General features: G+C 37.3%; 1 protein-coding gene across 19 annotated transcripts in view; it reads left to right on the top strand.

The window, feature by feature from the left end:
* The window catches only part of ptprdb (protein tyrosine phosphatase receptor type Db), a 194,011-nt gene that overhangs the window by 22,901 nt on the left and 155,342 nt on the right, over window positions 1-15,768 (top strand). For all 19 annotated transcript variants that reach the window (XM_041982822.1, XM_041982807.1, XM_041982820.1 and 16 more), the window contains exon 3: window positions 15,524-15,549. The gene's annotated coding sequence lies outside the window, so the exon portion shown is untranslated. The remainder of the gene's footprint in view (window positions 1-15,523; window positions 15,550-15,768) is intronic.

Below are 15,768 nucleotides of genomic sequence, written 5' to 3'. Positions count from 1 at the left end.
TGTTTATCTGAAAGACAGTGAATGTGCAAAAGACACAAGGATATGTGCCAAGTGTAAATTAAATATAACAACTTGAAAGCCGTTACAATATTATGTGAAGGTCAGGTAAACTCTTCAGTATGCCATATTATGACTGATTAAATGTTATTTATGTGAACCAAAAAACAACTTTTGAGTACTAAAGCTTACCTGTTTCTCCACCTCTGAGGTGTTATGGCAGCTTTGATTCAGTCACCTGACAAAATAACACATTTCTGCATGATAAGAAAACAAGTTTTTTTACTAAGTGATTGTTATTATCAGCATTATTAATAACAGATGGTACTTGGAAAATAATTTCTTTGTGACTTAACATTTACATTGGCTCACTTTAAAATAACTCCTGATGTTCTCCTTTCCTTTCTTTGCTCCTGAAGCTCTGACTGAACACACAACCACCAATAGCACTGCTCTCTGCTATGAGCGCTAGTCAGAAGCACTTGGGGTTGGGGTTGGTTAAAGGTCTTACTCAGGGGGCCCACAGACATCCACCAATGTTGCCGGACTAGACTTAAGTCCTCCAGGACCAAGCCCACCTCTGTAACTACCAGGCTACTACTCCCCCATTGCTGTAATATTGCTTGTAACTCTCTATCTGGAGTGCTTTGGGGGGGGCGTCTTGTAGCCTGAGGGTTTCCAGTTCGATCCTCGGCCTGTCGAGCTCATGTGAAGTGTCCCTGAGCAAGACACCGAACCTCAAATTGCTCCTGATGGGTCGTGGTTGAGTGTTTTGCATGGCAGCTTTTGCCATCAGTGTGTGTGGGAATGGATGAATGTGATGTATATTGTAAAGCGCTTTGGGTAAAAGCGCTATATAACTACGGCCATTTACCATTTACTTTGTTTCTGCACCCATCTTTTTGAATCTTACCTTCCAAAGGTCTTAAAAGTCTCAGAGCTGCTGGAGTGATTGGAGACCCATAATTTGTCCCTTTTTGAGTATCTAAGTTTAATGGTAATCCAACAATAAAAAAAACTGATACCCCTCTTTCCCACGTGTAACACAAAAAACTCCTGAAGTTTCTCTGAAGTAATTGATTAGATTTGTCTTTCTGTGAACTAGGGCTGCAACTAATGACTATTCTGATGGTCGATTAGTCACCGACTATTAAAACGACTAGTCGACCAATCAGATTATGTATCTCATGACTATTATAAATGGATCTTATTTCACTTTCAGCTTTGAAATTTTGCATAAGGTTGTTAAGCCTGACGTGCCTCCTCTTTAAATGTTCGAGCATTGCAGACGTACCTCCGTGGTACACAAGGGCTGCTTTACAAATCTCACATGTATTTAATTTATTTTGTAAGTTTAACTTGAAGTTATCCCAGACTTTTAACGTTTTCCGCCGCCGTTTTCTTCCCTAGTCCGCCACCACATTTTCCCCCTGGCGGACTTCACTGCGCGTGTGCAACTCAGCAGAGATTAAAAAAGAAGACGATGTCTCACGCTGTATTTTTTTCCCCTCTTTGCTCATGTGCATTTTGCAACTCTCAGCAGAGATAGGATTAGAAGACGATGTTTCACTCAGTAGTTTTTTTTTCTTTTTTTTGGCCGACAATAGTCGGCGGCTAAATTCGTTGTCGACTATTTTTATTGTCGACTATTGTCGACAACGTCGACTAATCGTTGCAGCCCTACTGTGAAATGAACTTGTCACTGGGGGAAACAATAAACTCAAAAAAGGCATTTTTTTTAAATCATTAGTACCTAGATGTACATTTTGATACTTTAAACCATCTTCAATTTCTCATCTCAAAACGTCTCGATCAGGTTTTAAAATTTATGTACCTTTTATAATCCTAATTTTGCATGTGTTAGTTCTTTTGCTTCTTCTGTTGAGGTAGTTGATAAATCATTTGTAAGTCATGTGTTTTTTAGGCTGCTTCTAAAACAAAATGCCACATCTTGATGGGCTGTTCTTGAATAACATACTTGAATATGTACATGCCGATAACTTGTTTGCATTTTCAAGTGTTGGTGGTACAATAGTCTGTTTTGCATCTGTGCCTTCCTCTTCTTTCAAACAAAGTAAATGTCAACTTTGGGATGAACAGGTGTATACCTTTGCATCTGTATCAATATTCCCAGATGTGGCTGTTTCTTAAGTGTGTGTCTGTGTCTGGTTCGAAAAAGAGGTACAGCACGTGTGTGTATGCATTAATTTTTCAGTGTTTTTGTACAATATGCCTGTGTGTTTATTCACCTGGGTGCAGGTTTTGCATATTGTTATTGTTTCCTGTCAAAGTACACTCTCAGAAATGTTTATTCTCAATAACAATTTTGTAGCATAGCCCAAGGTTTTAATCAGAACATAAGAGTATGTCACACACATGTAAAGCCGTATACCTATGTGTGTGTGTGTGTGTGTGTGTGTGTGTGTTTTTAAGCCTCTGTAATGTGACTGCTCGTTCCTGAAAGCCACTGTAAATTCTAAATCAAGTCTTTTATGAGGTTTTGCTGCTCTGGGCAGACCATTAACATTTCATGTCACCCTGGCTCACTGTCTGTTGTAGTCCAATAGGCATGGAGCAGAAATTCTCTCTTTAGGTAATCAGTGCTACAGTCTGCAAAAACAGACCAAGTTGGTCAGTCTTTTTTATTGGAGTCTTGGGGTTTTTTTCTCTCACTCATGAAACATTTTTTCCTGTTATGTTATTAAGTATTTAACATTCGGGGGAGCTTTTTCTGCCTGTAATTTTGACTTATTGTCAAGGGCCAACCTATGTTCTGTTTTCTTTACTTTTTAAATACTGTTCTATTTGAGTATGTTAATTAATTTTCCTTAAAGTAAAATTAAAAATCATTTAAACAACCTGCCTATACCACAGTGTAATATCATGTGCATATTTTATGTGTTTTATGCGATGTTAGTATGTATGGAGCCATTTACTCATGTACAGTGAATATGGTATTGCATTAAATAGTGGACACACTCTCATAATACAGCAATAAAAATATAACATCTATGCCTGTTATCACAAATTTGCAAGAAACCATTTCTGACCTTTGTTTATTTTTTCTTTCTATGTAACTGTTTTATTTTATTAATTTATTTCCTTAATTCACTCTTATTTATGTATTTAATTTATTTTTTTATTTATATTATTTATTTATATATATTTTTGGTTTATTTAGTTAATGTTTAATTATACTTTATTGTGTTCGGTCTTTTTCTGTTTTTCCTGTATTTATTTTGTTTTTATATAACTGGAAATAAATTCAGGGATTAAGGGATTAAGCATCATGTCACTTTGACCAAAATGTCACCATTAATAAATCAGTTTAAATATATCAACCATCTGAATACATAAATGCAGAGTGAATGTGAAAAATCTTTCCATATATGAATTTTTTTGACAGTTTTCATCTTTGTGCCAGTGACAGCAGTGGCAGGTTGTCTGTTCATCCCTCTGTACATATTTCCATCTGACCATGTGTCCTCAATTCGGGAGTGTCATGACGGGAATTTTTCAAATTTGGAACAAATGTGCACTTACACTGAACAATGAACTGATTCAAATTCATCACAGACAATATTTTTAGGCATATAAATATAGCTTTTTACTTGGATATCTAATGGGATAACATTAAATAACGAATAAATGAATGGCTGTTGATTGTGGACAGAAAGAAACATTAACAGCAACTTATATGGTTTTTAGAGCCATGATTTCTGCTGACCTCAATAATGCCCTATGAGTTTACATGAATGTCAGTTTTAATGAGATAGTCGCCAATAATTTAACCAATGTGATGCAACATTAAAGAATAGGCTTGTTGCCCTTCTAAGACTGTCACCGCTCCAGTCTGTTCTTGCTGTGACAGCTGTGTATCCTGTTGTGTCAAGGGTCCTTGCAATGAATAATCAGTATAAATGGAAAGCTTGGTTTCAGTTTTCAACACTGCAGGGAAGCTTGTTTTAGGAAAGTGGTGTATTTTAATCCTAACCTTGACTCGCTTGACAAAGAAAATGGAAAAAAAAAATCTCCCAAAAGAATCCTAAATGTAATAATTCCAAAGGATGTTGGAGTATGCTCTCAGTGCCTGATATCATAGCGATCACCAACACAAACAGCAGTTATTTGATGATCAGATTTACTTTGGAATTTAAAGTGGACATATCATGCTTTTAAATCATTCCTTTTCACATGTAAATCATTCATTTGTGGTCTACATAAAGCAGAACTGCAATGCTTTGGTCTGAATTCCTGGTTATTCTAGCGCCACACACCCCTTGTTAACCCCTGTTCTGAGGCGCGTCTTTAGAGTGACTCGTTTTGGAGCGGTCTCTTTAAATGTGAACGAGGCATTTTATGCCCCGCCTTCCTCCAGGTCGCAGAGCGTTCCACTCGACCCCAATCGGACATATTTGTAGTTTAGCTATAAACTATATAGTATAAAGCTTTTGTTTTTAGAACTTTTTGCTGCATTTTGCCCTCCACAATATAGTGTGCTCTGATGGTGAAGTAATGGTCCTGTATGATGCTACACCAGCCATCACATGTGAGTGAAACAGAGCAGACCTTGTACCAAGTTGAGATTAATTTATTTGAATAATACTCCCTGCAAGGTGGTGTGTACTTGGGGTTTAGGTTTTTCACCATTTGCCTGCAAACATAAAAAAACAAACATATAATGTCGCTGTTAATGTAAATTTAGCTCAGTATTAATTAGCTTAGCTCTTTTTTTATTGCTTGACTAACCTAAATGTTATGATTACACATCTGAAAAGGGATGTATTTTTTTATAATATATGTGGTTACCTTTCTTTGGCATCTTTCCCTTGGCCGCTGTGGTGATCGGAGTAGTCATAGCACATTGCGGAGTCTTGTCTACTGCTAACGTTAGCAATCTCAGGTCATTTGTCTATGAAAAATCACATTAGCTGGGTGTTTGCTGGGTAAGTCGAGTATAACTTGCTGTCTCAATGTTGACATAAAACATATTTTATTGTTTTACTTACCGGATTTGGACTAGATTGCAGTGCTAGTCTGAGGGTCGGAGCCAGAGCCGGAGCCTGAGGAAGAGGCAAAGGAGGAAGGACGATACAGAAAAATGTCAAAGAGGAGGCACACGGTTATTTGTATACCATGAACCCGGAGGCATTTGATCATGTTTGTCGTGCACCCTTCAGTGCATGATATCACATTTTCGCAAGTGTTGCACAGAGATGATTTGTCATTATTTTTATTAACTTTAGACCGCCACTGCACACTGTCAATGGTTGCACGATTATGCAAACACTTCCGACATATTCTTCTTCATTGGTTGTTCTTCTGCCAGTCAGCGGACTGGGTACTGAAACTATAAATCGAAATTTAGATTTGGAAAGGTAGTCTCAGTTCCAATCAATACCCGATGCCCAACCCTAATAACAGCTAGCTAGACAGGTAAAGGTGCCTCTTCTGTTATTATAGAGTTGGTGGAGTTTATGACTGATACTGCAGCCAATTACCAGAGGGCCATCGCAATGTTTTTGCATAATTTTTTTAGTCCATAAAGACGGGTCCTATTTTTAAATTAATTCCAAGATCCATTTTTTTGTAACTCAACAATCAGCAGATTTTCGTTTTCTTCAGCTACTTAGGTAGAGTCTATTTTCAATAAGATTCAGGGGTGCTAAAAAATTGAATAATATTTCTTATCCAGCAAACAAATGTTCTTATGTAGAAAGTTTGAAAGGTCATTTGATTGGTGACTTACAATCTTTTATATATGCATGTATTTATTTAAACATTGTTTTGTTTTTACAATTTGGATATAAGTTGTTTTGTCATAAGTGAAAGCTTGATATAAGCCTGTTTGGGCTTTTTTGCCTCTTCCTACACTGCTTTGTCAGTTAGTTATCTTTTTTAACTATATATTTTAAATGTGCTAAAGATACAGACTATGTCCACACGGAAATAGATTTAGGTGTATCTGCTAAAGTGTTTTCTTGTTTGGTTGTTTCATTCACATGGATCCAGCATTTTGGCCATCCAAAAACCTTTTTTTTTTTTTTAATTCAGGCCCAAATTGAATAAATATGAAAATGCCACTGTTTTCTTTGTGTGTTATAACCCACATACATCATCAGTTCAGCAAAGATGGTGGCAGATTACAGTGTTGTGTTCATGCTGCAGAAGAATCTAAGGACAAAATGGCTTTTACAACAAAATCTCTAAAAATCCAGAATCCACACAAATGTCTAATTTTTTAGCTTGATTCTTTTTTTCATTTCTTCTTTTTAAGGTATTTGTTTACATTGTACATGTTTATTCTCTGTATCTTATTCTCTGTTTTTGGTGTATTTCTGTGGCAGTGATACAGCCTCGTTAACAGGCTTGGCATACATGCTACATCATTTTCAGTAATTTAGTTTGGATGCTCACTGTTCCCTCTTTATGGAAAACTTTTAAAAACAAAATCAGTTCCATATCTGTGTGGATGCCACTTTAGAGACTTTCAGTCATCCACCTTTTTTAAGTTTATGGTTGGAAATAGAGGAATTTGTTAAAGGAAGTTTCCTTAGCAAATGTTTCCTGATCATCACCAGAGAGAGGAAGTACAGCATGGAATCTGATACAGCTGTGATGATATCAGTGGCCAAAAGTTATTTAAAATATGTTTATAAAAATGATCTGAAATAACACAATGTCCAGATGTAACCACTTTTAGGGACAAGGCTTACATACAACTTTGAGGATGTCACTCCTTTTGTTTTTAAAAGGAAATAAAAAAAAAAAAAAAAGGTTCACAATCACTGTCAGCCTTGACTCTGAGATCAATTTTTCTTTTACATAAACTTTACTTTCTGGTTTAAATAAGTTTCATTATATCTGTGGAAGAGCAAGCTCTTTCTTAATCAGCGTCAAGCTGTAAGGGGAAATATTTTCTCTCAAGTTTCATCACCAGACTTTATAGTCTTTTTCTCTCACTGTGTCCTCACTTTCTTAACATTCACAGCTCACTTGTCAGTTCTGAAGCGCAGCTTGCCTTAAGTATTGGGATTCAGGGTGTAAGCTCATCTCATTATCCCCGTTTGCTTGTGTGTGTGTGTGTGTGTGTGTGCATGTTAATGTATGTGCGCTTCATTTATGAGTGTATAACTGACTCTGAGAGTGTGAGTGAGTGATGGGTGTGTAAGCCTCCCTCTCTTGCGCTCTGTTTGAAATAAAGCGACAGATAATCGCAGGGCTCTGGTGAAGCGAGCTCATCTGAGCACCAATCGATACGGGTGCCATAGCTTCAAAGCAACCCTTCAAAGAGGAAAGAAATAGCCATATGTTCTTCATGCTAAGTGTGTGTGTGTGTGTGTGAGAGAGAGAGAGCGATAGAGCCAGCCAGAGTACAGACAGTGAGAATGGGTGTGAGAGAACAAAAGCTGGAGAGAGACAAAGTCAGAGTGTTACTTGTTGTGCAGAAGAAGCTGTTTTAATTTGACGGCAAACATAATGAAATCACAGTTGACTTGCAAAGTGCTTGAATGCGACTGATGTTGCTGTTTAAATTGGGCAATATCATTGTTTTGTCAGCTGGTAATCTCCTGATATTCTGACTGCCATCTTTTATTCAGCAAACCAGCAGCAGCTGTGGCCTTTGTTGGGGAAATGGGTGAGGAGGGCACACACGCACACACACAAACTGGATGTCATACACACTCACTAAGACTGGGGTTAAAGACTGGGAGAGTGTGTGGTGTGAGCGAAGCAGAGAACAGACTTTGGAGTGTGACAGTAGGAAGGGAATACATGCAGGAAAGAAGAGTGTGAGAGTAGTAGAATGACAGAGTGAGAAAAGGAGAGGGAGGTACATGGAGATGTGTTTGTGTGTGAGACGGGGAGAGAAGAGAGCTGCTGTGTTTAGCTGTGCCATCTCACCTTCCTCAAAGTGAAAATGAGAATATATTTTTGACTAGTTTACGCCAAAAAAAGAAAAAAACTTTTGCATTAGGATTTGTTTTTATATGTGTGTGTATATACATGCTGTGAAAAACGATGTGTGTACTTGTGTGTCAGCATGTCTAATTAGCTGAGACATGCAGGTGTAAAACAGTAATTAATGGTGCAAGTGACTGAGTTCATTATCTCAACATGAGCTTCTCATGCTTGCTGAACAAACACACACACACTAGCATAAAGAAAACATAACAACATACTTCAACACAGCACGTATAAAACAGTGTGTGTTTAACGGCTAAATCACTGAGCAGTGTGGGTAAGTGGACACAATCACTACATGCGTTGCCGTTTGGCCACTCAGACATTCATTTAGTTTTTAAATGGACTCATTACTAATGAATCACAAGCTGCTTTAGAGCAGGCTGAGCACACAGTAGTGCTTTGGCCATCCTCCAGAATTCAAACTAAACAGCACACACTTACACTGACACACTCATGCTTACATTGACAGATACTGAGCCTGAGTGTCCAAAAGCCCCAATTACCTTCGCATCCAATGCAAGAGAACAAGCTACAAAGCTAATTACAACTACCCCACATGTAGATGGAAAAAATTCAAGCACACACACACTCAGGCGGATGATATGTGACCAGAAATATCACTCTTTTGTTTTTAGTGGTGATTGTTAGTGTTTACAATGAGCTCGTTATGGAAAATATGGCTGTGTCATTGTATTATTACCATAAGTCATTATTACAACCCCTGAGCCCAACAAGCTTTATTGAATCATCAATACGACTGTATAATTTAGCGATTCTAGTTTAAGCCAGATTGATTTACGCTTCAGCACCATGCCAGGCTTGAATGAGATCAAATGAAATTAGATGCCTCCAAATGCAGCATATTGTCATCCAGTAAGTGGAATAAATATGTATTCTTTTTTTATTTATTTATCATTCAACCATATTCCTAACGTGGTGGCTTGCCAACACATAAATATTGCTAATGCTCTCCAGCTCCGGTAGGTGAGTGAGTGAGATGGCAGTGATTGGACAGAGTAATTTGACCTAATGAATATGTCGACAGCCTGTTTCTTTCTCTCTCCATTAAACACTGCTGGATTAGATTTACTGTGCTTACTCTAACAACTTAAAGACTCCATCAGTGTGCCACCTTCCACACGCACACTTGCACACCCACATACATACACACACTCCTACTCACACCTACATACACACACGCATCTGAGGATATTGGCCTAGCTCAGTAGATCAATGGCCTCTTGGTCAATGTCTCTTTCGGGAGGGTTATCTATCAGCTCCTTACTAATGAAACAATCTAATCGTTCTCTCTATGTGTGTGTTAGTGTGTGTGTGTGTGTTGCATGCTCTCCAGGATGTCAGATTGATTTTAAAGTGCATAGATACAGTATCATGTTGTTTACTCTTACACTAATTACAGTCTGGACTGTTTTTTGTACTCTAAGCCACACATGTACAAACCATAAATGTTTGAAATGAAATGAAAGTTGTAAGAAATACTTCCATTGGTAGCTTTTTGGATGATAAAACGCGATGCAACAAATTGTTTTGAAGTTTTCTTTTGTTTCTTGAGTGATTTTGAATTAGATATCCCTAGCAGTTTTGCTATTTTTGTGAAGGATGTTTTTGTCAGTCAAAAATTTCTAAAATCCCAGTATGCCATCAAATCACAGAGTTTTAAGGTCAGAGCTTATAATGTTCCTTAAGTAGTTGATAAATGTAACATGAAATGTGTCTGACATAATTGTGTTTGTAATTGTCCAATTGTTTAGGCATTCAAACAAAACTATGATTGAAACTATGATGATTTCCATGACATCATTGTCATGTAATGTTGCGCTTTTCTTGTCTTGGTGACCACTGAAAGCTCTTAAAGACTACAAATAACATACACCTGTTCACACAGCCACTCATGCAAAGCAAATGTGGATCAAAGCTGCACTAAACCTGGTTCAACAACCAGTCTTTCTAATGGAAGATGCCTGCTCTTACTATTGAGATACAGCCACTTTTAGGGTAAATTTATGCTTATTTTGTGTACTTGAATAGGTGTGTCCTGGGGTTAAATGGGGATTTGCTATGTTTTGTTTTTTTTGTTTGTTTGTTTGTTTTGTTTTGTTTTTGTTGTTGTTGTTTTTTTGTAATAGGGACGAATCATATCCATTGTGGTGTGTCAGATGTTTCATGAAACGGTGCTGGAAAAATCCAGGTTACCAGGATAGACATGAACTACCCACCTACAATAACTCCACTTGCTCACTGACCTCTATACACCATAAAGTACATGGATGAAAATGTGGCCTACTAAGTAGTTATTTTGTTCTGACCAAGGGTATATGTTTCAAGCTATTGTTGTATAGCAGATCTTTATTCATTTTGGGACCTGGTTTCAAAAATTAGAGTTCAAGGTCCCAGAATGCTGGTTCCATGTGAACAAAAGGTCCAAACTTAAGTAGACGCACATCCACGTATCTCTATGTAGACATGTCCTCATTTTAACAACCACACAAGGTTTCCATAGTCAAAGCCTCGTGGACTCCCCGAGCTCTTTAGGGACCCCTGTAGCTATCTTTTATAAATTTGTTTAATATTTTACATTAGATGACCACAAGTTTACTACTTCCCCAAATCTATACCTTTTTTTTCAGATTTACTTATCTATTCACAAGGTCTTTATTTATATCTGCCATCCTTTTTCCAGTATGTGTCCCTGCATCAAATCAGAAATTAGAAATCATGAGAAAGGTGTGCTGCTTATGATCACATGCTTTCTAATGTGCCAGTACTCAGCCTTAGACAGACCCTGCATAATGTAACGTCACATACTTCCATGTTTTATGGTGGCGTGATTGTTAGGCAGCGCATCCACTAGAGAGCAACATAAAGTTAATTGTTCACTGCCAAGCTCTGACATAAATTTCAGTCACCATTTAGTCGTCACAAACATGGTGACGATGGAAGATTTTGCGATAATGCTCTTTCTCTGAAAGAGAGAAAAAGAAGCGGGTCATTAGTAGGCAGTGGTCTGCACAGGCATTAAATACATCAAGGCCTCTTCGTCTCTGTTCCTTTTGCTGGTCGCTAAACCTTTCATATATGAGCTATATATTTAACTTTGAGCATAAATGAACCCTTAGTGGGGGGAGTTTGTCAGATTTGGCTGCCAACTTATTGCTGGCTTTGTTCTCTACATCCTTAAATATTGAAAGGTTGTACGCTGAAGGCCAATTTATGCTTGACACAAAAGACGGATATGCTGATGGACAGACACGCAAATGGACATTTTGTCCATCTTCTGAGTTGGTTACACGTGTGAAGTGGTCTGTTTTCACGGAGCTTAGCTATCCGTCACTTGATGCAGAAGACGGAGCAGTATCGCTTAACTGTGATGAAAATCACCTATACTGTTGATAAAATGAGTATAATTGTTTTAATTTATTTAAAAAAATGTGATTTTGTGGGTAAAAAAATGCCCCATAACACCCTCTACAGGGTAAAACAAGGTTTTGTTTTTCGTAATGTAGAGCCGTCTCTACGTCATGGGAAAATTTAAAAAACCTCACAGCCCCCTCCCTGCAGATGCAAATATGTGGGTCCTCGCCTTGCGGGCATAGAAAACCACGTCCACCAGGGCATATGAAGGGGTGTAAACTTAATTGGTGTAGATTTGCTAGTTTCAGACTTCTATTCTTTCACAGAGTCTTTGATGAAATATTCTTGCAATGGGACGGATTTGTGCTAAAGGGTGTAAAAGACCGGCTTTATTTTTAACCTGCTGATCCTCGTATGGCAACAGTAGCATCTTACTACAACCTGCTGCGAGTCGCTGCAGCTTTTCAGAGCCCACCGGAGCTGTCGAAAAGCCAGCGTAACAGCACTAACAGCTCAGACTGACACGGTTCAGGATCACCTTGTTCTTGTGTAGCTGAGGAGATTCAGGAGGGTAAAGGTCTTCTTCCTCAAAGACCGCATAGTGCCGTAGATGCTTTGTGAATTCAGCAGAGGGTGGAGTTACGCAAAAAAGTAGGGGGTGTAATTACACTTTAACAACCATGACAACTTTAAGATGCATGGAAGGATAAGGACGGCAATATATGATAACACTGAAACAAACGTTGCTATTTACATACCTAAGGGAGCATAAATGTGCCTTTAGTTGACAGTTTAAAAAAAAAGCACAAACCATGTAGGTCAGGTTACAAAAGTTTGAAAAGTAAGATTTTCAGGAAAGTAGTTTTCTAAGAAGTTGGCCTAAAATTATTACGACCTGTGAATTTAAATGTTGATATTCTCTTAAATCAGTTCAGTGTTTGTTTCCTTTATTTGTATTTCATTGACAAAACTAAACTCAAAGTTTACTCAGTTTGAGATTTCAGATAGTAAGCAGTTGTGTTGACACTGTAAACCTGAGTACTGCACATTTTTCCACAGAAAATTGGGTGAAGAATTGATAAGGGAATCAATAAAAAACTGAATCGATAAGCAGCATCAACTACAGCAACAGTAATGAAAGAATCTAATTAATTCCCATCTTTTGTCTGCAGTGGATCTATCTGAAAATAAATAATGAAATAAATAAACAAGCCTGCTGAAAACAAAGTAATACATCAAAGGTGAACTTGAACTGCACCTGCAGCTATGGTTGCAGGTGCAGTTTGGTAACAGATTCTCCTTCATGATTGAATCCATATTTTTTTTGCTCATTAATCAGTTTTTCAAACTAATGTTATTTTTGTTTGGGGAAAACATCGTAGTTGAAGCAGTCCAGCTTCATCAGAGGTACCTTTAACATTTTCAACAGTTTTACTGCAGCATTGCTTTCTTTCCTGCTTATATGCAAATTAAACACAATTTATCCCACACCCTTTTTCTGTGAGGTTTTTTTTTTTTTTTTTTTTTTTTTTTTCAGTTGTTTTCAATTAGGATACAATGTGGAAAACTAAACAGAAAGCAGTTATACCCAACCATTTGTACAGCCAGTTAGAGCACCTATTTATTTAGAATCTTACGAATCTATTAGAAAGGCACCAGTAACGTTACACTTACAGAAATGATCACCTTGGTAACCAAGAAACCATAACAGAAGCAGCATTATGTGATCAGTAAAAAATAAATAAACATAGCCAGCACAATAATGCCCATAAAGATATGCTGAACAATGAAAGCTGCAAGAGTGACGGGAAAGTTGGTCTTTTGTTAGCTTGTTGTTTGCTCTGTGTACACTCACATATGTAGGAGTTCTATTTTCGGTGAGTTACAGGAATAAATCATGTCCATCTCCATCTCCACTTTATTTATATAGCACTTTTGAAACAACACAGTAGACCAAAGTGCTTTACATGAAAATGAAAGCTATAAAACAGTAAAAAGTGTAAAAACATATGGTCAACCATATGTTTTCGGGTCATTCCAGAATTGGAATTAAGCATCTTAAGCATCAAAAATATACTATTTATACATATATACACACATATATATATACATATATATATATATATATATATATATATATATTTCCCATGGCTAGCCTCAGAAAAGTTCCAGGTTCTCCTTGTAAACCCCTTCTTGAAGATTTCATTACTTAAGCGCAACAAGTATATTATGCTAAATTATACACACATTTAATCTTACTTTAGATCATGGATTGCCCCTTCAGAGTGAACTGAATTAGATGCAACCCTGTAATTAAAGTAACAGGGTTGAAAAACAACGCTAATGTTAGCTTTTATTCAGGAAAATATGCAAGCTGTGAAATGTAATGTTACTGTTAACATTGAAGACAGAGTTAGTTATATTGAATTATAAAGAAAAAAACTAAATCAATTTGTGTTCATTTAACAGTATGGGTAACAGGGTCTCAACACACTCAGTCAAGGCTGCAATGAGTGCGAAAATATGAAAGAAATTTAAGAGAATCCTTACCCTTGGTCTACCCATGCTGTTAGCATAAATCTTGATGAGTCATGTCCTCTGTGTCATGTGACTCACTGGTTTTCTTCTTCTGCCATGCTAAATAGGTTTGGTAACTGGGTTGCAGCCATGTTGAGGGACACAACTTCAGCACATTATTACCATCATTTAAGATATGCTGATTATTAAATTAAACTGTTTTAATAATACAAGAGAAACACTTAGACAAGCTCACCCAACAAAAGTGCATTAAAAACTTATTCCAATGGTTATATTTGACATGCAAGTTTGTCATCTAGAAGAAAGGACAAGTAAAAAATGCCATTTTAGGGGGTGCTTGAGATCTATATGGTAGTTTGAATAATCATTTGGAACATATTTTTTAACAACTGTATTTATATTTTTTTTCTCAAGACAAGTGTAATTTACACAAGCAGTGCATGTATTAGTGAATTGTGCACAGATTCCTTGAAATTTTACAAGTGGGACATAAAATGTCCTCCAATTCTGGAATGTCCTTGTTGCCACTTCATTCTTGTGCATTTCTAGTTTCTCTTAAAATATATGTTGATACCTGAGGTTGTTTCTTAGGCATCTTTTACACTAGTCAAAAAGCCTGCCGAAACCCAGTCTTTAGTGCAAAGAGTTTGTCACTTAGACCTGTGTCAGTGACTTCACAGCTGACACAGATCAGCTACATCTTAACTCAGCAACAGTGGAAACACAAGACCTGAGTAGACACTCATTTTTACTATGGATGCTGCAGTCGGTGGAACTAAAATGGACACAGCTCAGATTTTCTTTACAAAAGAATGGATGTACTGACTGTAACAAAGGGATGGAACTAATGGCATTATAGTTTGAATTGGTTTTGGGATCTTTTATGAAACTCCGTGGGAAGCCTTGTCTTGCAAGAACAATGTTTTTCACTCAACATGCTTTTAAGAAGTTTTTGCTTTTATTAGGAAACACTTCAACCACTTACATCCTCTATAATCCTTAAAACATTTTTTTTTATTGTCACTTGTGTTTTTTGTGTGTGTGTGTGTGTGTGTGTGTGTTTGTCAGGGTGATTAATATGCCAGACAAAAAGTGCAGACACTTCTGGGTTGGCATAGGAACAATATATAACAGAAAAACAATACTGAACAAACCAGGACTACAGACCTACTTTTAGGTCCACACTCAGATTTGATAAAGTTAGGAGCAGCACAGGGAAGGGAGAGGAGATTTATCAAATCTATGCTGCCTCTGTCCAAAAATGGTTTAGAGGGAGCTTACACAAGCTCCCTCCAAAGCTGCCTCATGTGTTACCTCATGAAGATATTTTCTACATCCTAAGATAGAGTTGTCAAAAAAAGTCCTGCAGGTTTTAGGAATCTCCCTGATCAAACCCACCTGATTCAAATTAAATGTCTATCCTCAACAGCTTGTTGTCAAGTTCTGCCCAAGCATGTCGACTCATCAATCATCTAAAACCTGCATGACATTGGCCCTCGAGGAACAACTTTGGACATCCCCGCTATATATAGACTAATTTTAAAAAAAAACAAAAAAAAAAAAAAACTGTTTCTCTTTTCTGTAAAGATGGCTAATTTCAACCTTTTGTCTCTCATCCCTTCCTGCCCCCCTTTCCTTCTCTTTGCAGTTTGATGTGTTCAAGTACTTCTTAAGGTAAGAGTCTCATTTTGTATTTCTCTTTTCATGTTCATCCTTTCTCTGATTTTCTAACCATATGACACGACACGCCAGCACCACTCAGTACAGTGTGTGTATCACAAAACAATCTGGGACCTCAAAATTTGTTTGGCTGTAACTTGTTCTCTGAAACACAATAACACTGTGTTAAGATAAAGAGGGAGTGCAGTGGGTAGCACTCCCACTGCATCCGAA

The sequence above is a fragment of the Melanotaenia boesemani genome, chromosome 4, assembly GCF_017639745.1.
Source record: "Melanotaenia boesemani isolate fMelBoe1 chromosome 4, fMelBoe1.pri, whole genome shotgun sequence".
Lineage (NCBI taxonomy): Eukaryota > Metazoa > Chordata > Actinopteri > Atheriniformes > Melanotaeniidae > Melanotaenia > Melanotaenia boesemani.
This window is presented reverse-complemented; position numbering and strand designations above follow the sequence as displayed.